An 11,863-nucleotide genomic window follows, 5' to 3' on the forward strand; every position below is an offset into this window, starting at 1 on the left:
GCTAACAGAGGCAAACTAACGAATTCGTTCGTTTAAATGAACTAACAAACGATTGTTTGTATATTAGACAAAACTGAGAAAACCGATTAAATAAAAAAACCGAACTAGGGTTTATAAAAAAATGAACGGTTTTTATACCTAAACCGAAAAGACAGGCTGCGACGAGTCGACGACGGCGACAGCAGGCAGGGCGGCGGCGGCGACGGCGCGGGTGGCGCGTGGCTGCGGGGTGCGGCGGCGTTGGGCGACAGCGCGGGTGGCGCGGGGCTGCGGGGTGCGACGGCGTTGGGCGACGGCGCGGGTGGCGCGGGGCTGCGGGGTGCGTCGGCGTTGGGCGACTCGTGCCGGCGGCGGCAGGCGGCAGTGGGAGGCGGCTCGGGACGGGGTGGAGAGGGGTGGCGGCGACGCTATTTATTGGGGGGGGGCTTGGCTTGGGGAGGGGACCGGTCGGGGGAGAGTCTGGCTCGGACTCCCCTCGGCGTCCATGCGTGGCACAGCGACGGGGAAGGCGGCGGCGCGCGGGAGTGGGCCGGCTGGGCTCCAGCCGAGTCGGTCCGGGAACTTTAAAAAAAAAATATTCGCCTGAAAAAGAAAATCCTAATAAAACTATATATATTTTAAAATAAATGCCATAAACAATTTTCACTCTCTAAATAGAATATTCAGAACAAAGTGAACATTTTTCTGGCCTAAAAATGCAATTTTGAAAAATGCATATTTTTCTAATTCAAGTAAAATAGCAAATAAAATACCAAAAAATTCATAATTTGATTTTAAAATTCTTTCTCCAATATTTCTCTAAATTTTAAGAAGTCATATTATCTTCTCTCATTTATTTTTGATATTGGAAATATTTGGAGAGAAAATAATAAAATCAATTGATCCTTTTCTTCAAATTTGAGTAAAACTCAAATATGAATTTTGTAAAACCTCCAACTCTCTCCGTGGGTCCTTGAGTTGCTTAAGATTTCTAGGATCTCAACCAAAATGCAAAAATAAATATGATATGCATATGATGATCTATGTATAACATCCAAATTGAAAAATTGGTATGTTACAAATTAGGGATGATTGCTTCTTCATCAACCACCACCACCGCATTCCACTACCACCATTTGACTTTGGTTTTGAGAATTTCAGTTGTGGTTCATCGAACATTTCGACATCGACATCACCACCGCTCATCTTCGCCAAGGACTCCACACTAACCACTTCATCATCATCCATCCTTGCTTACAAACAACTAACCTCGATGGTAACTTCGACGACATCTTTGTCTACACCTTGACATTGTATTGATAACCCCATAGCCCATTTTGCGTACCTTATCTATCGAGACTAGCCATTTTAGTATTGCCACCAACATTACTTGTGCACATTAGTGACATTGCATATATCATCGTCTGGTGTCCATATCTTGGTATCATCTCTTGTGCCACAAGGTTGTCATAGCATATACACAAATGCTATCTTGGTTCATGAAGTTTTGCATTAGAAAGAGATCAAAAGAGAAAGAGCCAAACAAGCTTTTAAGCAAAAGAAAAATATAAGAAAAGAGCTTTTAAGTGAGAACCATAGCATCAAACTACATTAAGATTGTCATACTCGATCATCTTGGATCATATCACTAGAACACCATACATATAGCATACTTGGGATAGAAGTCGTTGCATTTTTGCTTAGTAGGTTGTACACAAGTCTCGTATCTGCCTATTGTGCAATCGTGCTAGCGTCTTTCTAGAGTTGTGCAACAAGAGCATTTTCCATGGATTCCACATTTTCCTCTCATTTTTGGTTTGCACAACCCCACTTATCTATTTGCGTGTGTGTTTCCATGTACCACTACTTGCTTGGTCTACTTGTTACATTTGTGAATTCTCCAATCTTTTTCAACATCATTGAGTCTCACTAACAATTGCATCAAATTTTGTGTCACCATCCTAACCAAGCTCCACTATAAGATTTTACTTGTGTAGGTGTGAGAACCGACAAGAATTGGTACCAATTGTGTTATTTCCTTGTTACACATTTGAGTGATCATTGATCCATATTCAACATCGGTCAAGGTACATTTGGTATAAGTTCTTCTCTTTCTCCCACTCACATATTTGCGTGGAATATGCATAGGCCAAGTTCTTCTACCAACCCACTCTTCATCGAGCAAGACGACGATATGTCATCGTACGTCACCAAGAGCCACCTCTTCGGTGCACAACGAGCTTTGCATCAAGAATAACAAGCAATGAGCGACCGCATCAACAATCTTGCCACCGACTTGCGACTCTCCGAGTAACGTACAAGAGACTACTTTGACAACAAGCTTGACGAACACAAACAAGAGAATGATGCAAGAATGGACGAAATTCGTGCCTTGTTGGTAAACCGCTCTTCTACCACTCCATCATACTCAATACGGAGCCGCTCGAGTCGACACTCTGATGACATCATATCCGGCTCAAGCACACCAACATCAAACACTCTATGTCGAGCTGCACGCCAAGACCGTCAAGCTAACCGCAAGCCTCTTCAGGAACTGATTCCCAAAAGCAACTTCTAGCACAAGAACATCTACACCGTGAAAATCAAGCTACCTTTGTGCAAGCACAAGAAAGGCAACACCAACACCAACAAGAAGAGGAAGAGCGAGCGCGACGACACCAAGACGCACAAGATGCCGAGGCACAACGTCAAGAACAATAACGATGTGAAGCTCAAGCACTTGAGGCGCAACGTTCCCTCGGAGAATCAAGTCGAGCTGTAGCCACGCGCAATCGGAATACTCGTGAGCGACAAGAAGCGCTTCGCGAGGAAGTTCAATAAAGAATATATCAATCTCGTGTGCAACGTCAAGCTCATCAAGCTCATCGACAAGCTCGACAAGAAACACAACAAGAGCAACATGAGGTTGACAATCCTCCATGCCAAGAGCAACATGAGTTTCACAATCATCCACGTCAAGGGTGTCATCATCGTCCCCGACCCCAACACAATGAAGAGCAACTCGATGGCAAGCTCAAGTTCACCATGCCCAAGTTCACTGGAAGCAATGATCCCGAAGAGTGCCTTTCATGGGCATTGAAGGTCAACAAGATCTTTCGTTTGCGCAACTATGAGGAAGAGAAGAAGATCGCCATGGCATCCCTTGAGTTCCAAGACTATGTACTCATATGGTGGGAACAAGTCCTTGAGCGTCGAGAGGCAAGAATTGAACCACCCATCACAACATAGGATCAAATGAAGGATGTCGTGAGAGCACGCTTTGTGCCAACATACTACAACCACGACCTCTTCAAGAAACTCAAACTCCTCAAGCAAGGAACAAAGAGCGTTGAAGAATACTACAAGGAAATGGAGATCGCCATGATAACAACAAATGTCATGCTAGATGATGAGCAAACTATGGCCCGTTTCTTGAATGGACTCAATCATCCTATCAAGAAGATTGCCGACTTCCAACCCTACTCCAGCCTCATCGAGCTAGTGCATCAAGCTACCAAAGTGGAACATCAAGTGCAAGATGACTTCAAGTACGCCAAGTACTCTTCCAAGAGCTACGACTTCTCCAACAACCAAGCTTCAATGACTCCTACCTCGACAAAAGCTTCACCAAGCAACGGTGACAAGTCAAATTACAAGAAGACTTCGAGAACCTCAAGTTGTCCTCCTACTACAAGCAACTTCAAGCCGAGAGCTTCATCATCTACTCCAACCGATGAGACCATCAAGACAAGTTCCATCAAATGCCATATCTTCCACACCAAGGCTGGCATCAATGGAAGATCCGTGAAGGTCATCATCGATGAAGGGAGTTGCCATAACTTGGCAAGTGAAGAGCTATGTTCCAAGCTCCAATTGGTCAAGATGAAGCACCCACACCCCTACATGGTCCAATGGCTAAGCGACTCCGGCACAATCCAAGTCGAGCATATGGTGCAAGTTTCCTTCAAGATAGGAGCATATGAAGACAATTTGGAGTGTGGTCGTCCCGATGTCCGTTTGCCACCTCCTTCTTGGACATCCATGGAAATTTGACTGAGGCATCATGCACAATGGGTACCACTGTAGGTTCAATATGAAGGGAAAGGAGTACGTGCTACGACCTATGTCTCCAAGTCAAGTGATTGCCGACAAGCAAGCTACCCATCATGGAGAGAATAGTGAGCGAGCGAACCACCAAAAAGAGAGTGAGCGCCACAAGCCAAAATCGAGTGCCTCCAAGATGAGCGACAAGAAAAACTTCGTCCTATTTGCTACCAAACGTGAGGTGAGAGAAGTGTGTGAGAACCCATCAAGTGTTATGCACTATGTCATCCTGTGCAAGGACAAGGCAACTACACCTACCACCTCACACAATCTACCTTTAGTGTTGTCTTCTCTTTTGCAGGAATTCCAAGACGTTTTCCCCGATGAGCTACCTTCGGGACTACCACCTCTTCGAGGCATCGAACACTGAATCGACCTCATCCCCGGAGCACCCCTTCCTAACAAGGCACCCTACCGCATCAAGCCGGACGAAACCAAGGAGATCCAATGGCAAGTACAATAACACACCGACAATGGCCATGTACAAGAAAGCTTGAGCCCTTGTGCCATAATGGTAATCCTTGTCCCCATGAAAGATGGTACATATCGCATGTGTTCCGATTGTCGTCCCATCAATGTTATCACTGTTAGATATCGTTACCCCATTCCATGCTTAGATGATATTCTAGACGAACTTAGCAGAGCCACCATTTTCTCTAAGATTGATCTTAAGAGTGGCTATTACCAGATTCACATCCAAGAGGGTGACGAATGGAAAACCACATTTAGGACCAAATTTGGCTTATATGATGGCTTGTTATGCAATGGGTTTATCCGAAGCACCCGACACATTTTTGCGAGTCATGCATTTTGTTCTTAGGCCATACATTGGTGTATTTGTTGTGGTCTATTTCGATGATATCCTTTTATTTAGCAAATCCCTCAAAGATCATGTCACCCATCTAAGAACTGTTTTGCAAACCCTTAGGAAAGAGCGCCTTTATTTTAATGTGGACAAATGCCTTTTTGGTGTTGATAAGCTTATTTTCTTGGGTTTTGTAGTTTCCTCTCAGGGTGTGCCTGTAGATGAATCTATGATCAATGCTATTAAAACTTGGCCACAACCAACCAACTTGCAACAAGTGCGAAGTTTCCTTGGCCTAGCCGGTTTCTATCACAGATTTGTTAAGGATTTTAGCACCATTGCTTCTCCTTTACATGCTTTGAGTAAGAAGAATGCACTTTTTGTTTGGGGACCATCCCAAGATACCACATTCAATGAGCTTAAGAATTTTCTTACACATGCTCCTTTGCTTGCATTACCAAAGTTTGATAAACCATTGTACATACATTGCGATGCTAGTGGGTATGGCATAGGAGGTGTGTTAATGCAAGAGAAGCGACCCATAGCTTACTTTAGTGAGAAACTTTCCAGAGCGCAACTCAATTATCCCATATATGACAAAGAGCTTTATGCTTTAGTGTGAGTTTTGCACGAGTGGGAACATTATCTTCGCCCTCATGAATTCATCATCCGTACTGACCATGAAACTCTCAAGTATCTTAAGGGTCAAACTAAGTTAAACAAGCATCATACTAAGTGAAGTGAATTCATAGAGTCTTTTCCTTATGTCATCAAGTACCTTAAGGGCAAAGAAAATGTTGTGGCGGATGCGCTTTCCCGCAAATGCATGCTTGTTACTACACTTCAATTGAATGTCATTGGCTTTGAGCACATAAAAGACTTGTATGTGCATGATCCTACTTTTGCTATTCCATAGGCCAAATGTTTGACACATACATTTTGGGAACACTATTACCTCAAGGATGATTATCTTATGAAAGCTAACAAACTATGTATCCCCGAGTCTTCTCTTCATTTGTTACTTTTGCAAGAGGCTCGTGGAGGAGGACTAATCGGACACTTTGGACGCGAGAAGACATTCGCCATGCTCTCCAAGAACTACTTTTTTCCCAAGATGTTCAGTGACGTCTCACGCTTCACCAACCGATGCTCTACATGCCACAAAGCTAAGTCAAAAGCTCAATCCCATGGTCTCTATATGCCACTTCCAATTCCATATCACCCATGGGAAGATATTAGCATGGATTTTGTGCTTGGTTTGCCTAGAACTAGAAATGGCAAAGATTCTGTGTTCGTTGTTGTGGACCGATTCTCTAAGATGGCTCATTTCATCCCATGCATCAAGATAGACAATGCTTCACATATGGCAAAAAAAAGTTTGTAGGAAAATCTTGCGTCTCCATGGAGTGCCAAAGACGATTGTCTCGGACCGTGACGTCAAGTTCTTGAGTTACTTTTGGAAGACTCTATGTACCAAGCTCAGAATCAAGCTCTTGTTTTCTTCGGCATACCATCCTCAAACTGACGGCCAAACAGAGGTGATGAACCATATGCTCACCACTCTACTACGCGTGTTGATCAAGAGGAACATCAAGGAGTGGGAGGAGTGTCTACCCATCGCCGAGTACACCTACAACCGAGAAAGATATTCAACTACCGGCAAGTCCCCCTTCGAGGTTGTCTACGGTTTCAACCCATTGTCCCCATTGGACATTCTACCTTTACCGCTACAAGAGCGCATCAAGATGGACTCGAGTGCATGAGTGACCTACCTCAAGAAGATGCATGAAGATACAAGGCACACCATTGAGCAAGTACAACGACTCGCGACCAAGCTCAACATCAACAAGCAACCCATGATATTCGACGTTGGAGATCTTGTGTGGCTACACCTTCGCAAGGAACGCTTCCCCAACGAATGCAAGTCCAAGTTTCTACCTCAACCCGATGGACCATTCAAGGTGCTAGCACGCTACAACAACAATGCATACAAGATCAATCTCCCACGCGACAAGTACAACGTGAGCGACGTCTTCAAAATCAAGGATCTCTCTCCCTACCATGGTGATGAGGCTTTCGATCCGAGGTCGGATCTTTCCCCTGGGGGAGATGATGCGGAGCATCCCACGGTCATCCCCATGGACCATTCTACATCCCCCAAGACACCACTTGGACCAATGACAAGAGCTCGTGCGAGAGCTATCAAAAATGAGGTTAAATCTCTCCTTGTTAAACTCCCCTTTGACCCACTTGAGACATGGCTACTACCTCAAACGGAGATGCTTTGTGTGCATAGGTACCAAGGAAGCAACCAAGGAGAAGTTATGGTGCAAGTTGGACATCAAGAGCATGAAGAGAATCTGCCCAGCCCAGAAATACCGGTACAACCGCCCAACTACCGCCCGGGCGGTACAACCGCTCGACTACTGCCCAACAACCGACCTAGGTTATGTGATTGAGCGGTGCAAGGCCGGTACATCACCAGTTTATCCCCGTAACAGACAGAAGACCAGTACAACCGCTCCGACCACCAGTACAACCGGTACTCCCTTCCGCGAACACATCTAGGAACCAGCACCTGAGCTCCCAGTGGTACAACTGCCCCCATGGACGGTAGTACTGCCCTGCCTACGTGCACTGAGAGGCGTTTCACCCCATTTATCCCCCACTTACCCCTTGGACTATATATACTTGTCCCTAGCTCCGTACTAGGGTTAGCAAAGGATTAGCTCATTTGAGGTAGAGCTTTGCTCATCCATACGGATCTACTCCATCGAGAGAGACCTCTCCCTCTTCGGAGAAGATCCATTTTCGATTCAAGACCCCTTCATGGGAAGACCCCTCAAGACCTCCTCACGGAGATGAACTAGTTGCCTCTTGTATCGTCCTTTGTTAGATTCAGATCGTGTATCTCTTTGTGTTTCGAGGATCTAGCACATGTGTAATCGAATCTTTTTGGTTTGAGTGATTTATCTCCTTGTGTTCTTCGTGTTCTTGGTAGGATCTACTCCAATCGTGAAAGATCGGACAGCTAGGGTTCCACCCTACATCAGCTATATACCTAGATATAATTGGTCAAGATGAAGCATCCTCGTCCCAACAAGGTCCAACGGCTTAGCGACTCCGGCACCATTCAAGTGGAGCACACCGTTCAAGTCTCCTTAAAGATATGAACATACTGATACGTCCATTTTGCATCATGCTTTTATATCAATATTTATTGCATTATGGGTTGTATTACACATTATATCTCAATACTTATGGCTATTCTCTTATTTTACAAGGTCTACCATGAAGAGGGGGAATGCCTGCAGCTGGAATTATGGCTGGAAAAGGAGCAAACATTGGAAACCTATTCTGCACTGCTCCAAAAATCCTGAAACTCCACAAAACATGTTTTTGGAATTAATACGAATTATTGAGCGAAAGAAATACATCAGGGGGCCCACACCCTGGCCAGGAGGGGGGGCGCCCACCCCTACTGGGCGCGCCCCTATCTCCTGGGCCCCCTAGTGGCCCCCCAGTGTCCATCTTCTGCTATATGAGGGCTTTTACCCTGGAAAAAATCGTGGGCAAGCTTACGAGACGAAACTCCGCCGCCACGAGGCGGAACCAATCTAGAGCTCCGGCAGAGCTGTTCTACCGGGGACACTTCCCTCCGGGAGGGGGAAATCATCACCATCGTCATCACCAAGATCCTCTCACCGGGAGGGGGTCAATCTCCATCAACATCTTCACCAGCACCATCTCCTCTCAAAACCCTAGTTCATCTCTTGTATCCAATCTTGTATCAAAACCACAAATTGGTACCTGTGGGTTGCTAGTAGTGTTGATTACTCCTTGTAGTTGATGCTAATTGGTTTACTTGGTGGAAGATCATATGTTCAGATCCTTAATGCATAGTATTACTCCTCTGATTATGAACATGAATATGCTTTGTGAGTAGTTATGTTTGTTCCTAAGGACATGGGTGAAGTCTTGCTATTAGTAGTCATGTGAATTTGGTATTCGTTCGATATTTTGATGAGATGTATGTTGTCTTCTCCTCTAGTGGTGTTATGTGAACGTCGACTACATGACACTTCACCATTATTTGGGCCTAGAGGAAGGCATAGGGAAGTAATAAGTATATGATGGGTTGCTAGAGTGACAGAAGCTTAAACCCTAGTTTATGTGTTGCTTTGTTAGGGGCTGATTTGGATCCATATGTTTAATGTTGTGATTAGGTTTACATTAATACTTCTTTTGTAGTTGCGGACGCTTACAATAGGGGTTAATCATAAGTGGGATGCTTGTCCAAGTAAGGGCATTACCCAAGCACCGGTCCACCCACATATCAAATTATCAAAGTACCGAACGCGAATGAAAACTAGCTTGACGATAATTCTCATGTGTCCTCGGGAGCTCCTTTCTCATTATAAGAAATTGTCCAGGCTTATCCTTTGCTACATAAAGATTGGGCCACCTTGCTGCACTTTATTTACTTTATTTACTTGTTACTCGTTACAATTTATCCTATCACAAAACTATCTATCACCTACAATTTCAGTGCTTGCAGACAAAACCTTACTGAAAACCGCTTATCATTTCCTTGTGCTCCTCGTTGGGTTCGACACTCTTACTTATCGAAAGGACTATGATAGATCCCCTACACTTGTGGGTCATCAAGACTCTTTTCTGGCGCTGTTGCCGGGGAGTGTGGCGCTTTTGGTAAGTGGAACTTGGTAAGGAAACATTTATATAGTGTGCTGAAATTTTCTGTTACTTGTCACTATGGAAACTAATCCTTTGAGGGGCTTGTTCAGGGTATCTTCACCCCGACCACAAGAGCAAAGAGTTTCTCCTCAACCTACTGGACTTTTTGAAAATATTTACTTTGAGATTCCTTCGGGTATGATAGAGAAACTGCTAGCTAATCCATTTGCAGGAGATGGAACATTGCATCCCGATTTACACCTTATCTTTGTGGATGAAGTTTGTGGATTATTTAAGCTTGCAGGTATTCCCGATGATGTTGTCAAAAGGAAGGTCTTCCCTTTATCTTTGAAGGGAGATGCATTGACATGGTATAGGCTATGTGATGATATGAGATTTTAGAATTATAAACGATTGAAGTTGGAATTTCACCAGAAGTTCTATCCTATGCATCTTGTTCATCGTGATCGTAATTACATATATAATTTCTGGCCTCGCGAAGGAGAAAGCATCGCTCACGCTTGGGGGAGGCTTAAGTCAATGTTATATTCATGCCCCAATCATGAGCTCTCCTGGGAAATGATTATTCACAATTTTTATGCTCGGCTTTCTCTCAATGATCGCAACCTGCTCGATACTTCCTATGCTGGTTCTTATATGCTGAAGACTATTGATTTCAAATGGGACTTATTGGAAAGAATTAAACGCAACTCTGAAGATTGGGGTTCCGACAATGGTAAGGAGTCTGGTATGACACCTAAGTTCGATTGTGTTAAATCCTTTATGGATACTGATGCTTTTCGTGGATTTAGCACTAAATATGGACTTGACTCTGAGATAGTAGCTTCTTTCTGTGAATCTTTTGCTACTCACGTTGATCTCCCTAAGGAGAAATGGTTTAAATATAATCCTCCCGTTGAAGTGAAAGTAGTTGCACCTATTACAGTTGAAGAAAAGACTGTCTCTTATAGTGATCCTATTGTTCCTACTACTTATGTTGAGAAACCTCCTTTTCCTGTTAGGATAAAGGATCATGCTAAAACTTCGGTTGTTGTTCGTAAGAGTAATACTAGGACTTATACACCTCCTGAGCAAATCAAAGTTGAACCTAGTATTGCTATGGTTAAAGATCTCTTGGATGATGATTTAGATGGGCATGTTATTTCTTTCTGTGGTGAGACTGCTAATATTGTTAGACCAGATACTAAGATACATAGACCTTTGGTAGGCATGCCTGTTATTTTTGTTAAAATAGGAGATCATTGTTATCATGGCTTATGTGATATGGGTGCTAGTGCTAGTGCAATACCCTATGACTTATATAAAGAAATTATGCATGATATTGCACCTGTTGAGTTGGAAGGTATTGATGTTACTATCAAGCTTGCCAATAGGGATACTATTTCACCAGTTGGGATTGTTAGAGATATTGAAGTCTTGTGTGGGAAGGTTAAATACCCTGCTAATTTTCTTGTTCTTAGCTCCCCACAAGATGACTTTTGTCCCATTATTTTTGGTAGACCGTTCTTAAATACTTTTAATGCTAAAATCGATTGTGAAAAGGACACTGTCACAATTGGCTTAGAGGGTATGTCTCATGAGTTTAATTTTGCTAAGTTTCGTAGACAACATCGTGATAACGAATCACCTAGTAAGGATGAGATTATTGGTCTTGATTCCATTGTCGTGCCTCCTACTGATCCGTTAGAACAATATTTGCTAGACCATGAAAATGATATGTTTATGAAGGAAAGAAGGGAAATAGATGAAGTGTTCCTTAAACAGGAACCTATGCTGAAACACAACCTTCCCGTTGAAATTCTTGGGGATCCCCCTCCACCCAAGGGTGATCCCGTGTTTGAACTCAAACCATTACCTGATAATCTTAAGTATGCTTATCTTGATGAAAATGAAATATATCATGTTATTATTAGTGCTAACCTTTAAGAGCAAGAAGAAGAAAGATTATTGAAAACTCTGAAGAAGCACCGGGTTGCTATTGGATATACTCTGGATGATCTTAAGGGCATTAGTCCCACATTATGCCAACACAAAATTATAGTGGAGAAAGATGCCAAACTAGTTAGAGATCCTCAACGACAACTGAATCCCAAGATGAAAGAAGTGGTAAGAAAGGAGATACTAAAGCTCCTTGAGGCAGGTATAATTTATCCCGTTGCTGATAGTGAATGGGTAAGCCCTGTCCATTGTGTTCCTAAAAAGGGAGGTTTTACCTTTGTTCCTAATGATAAAGATGAATTGATCCCGCAAAGAATTATT

The sequence above is a fragment of the Triticum aestivum genome, chromosome 7B, assembly GCF_018294505.1.
Source record: "Triticum aestivum cultivar Chinese Spring chromosome 7B, IWGSC CS RefSeq v2.1, whole genome shotgun sequence".
NCBI lineage: Eukaryota > Viridiplantae > Streptophyta > Magnoliopsida > Poales > Poaceae > Triticum > Triticum aestivum.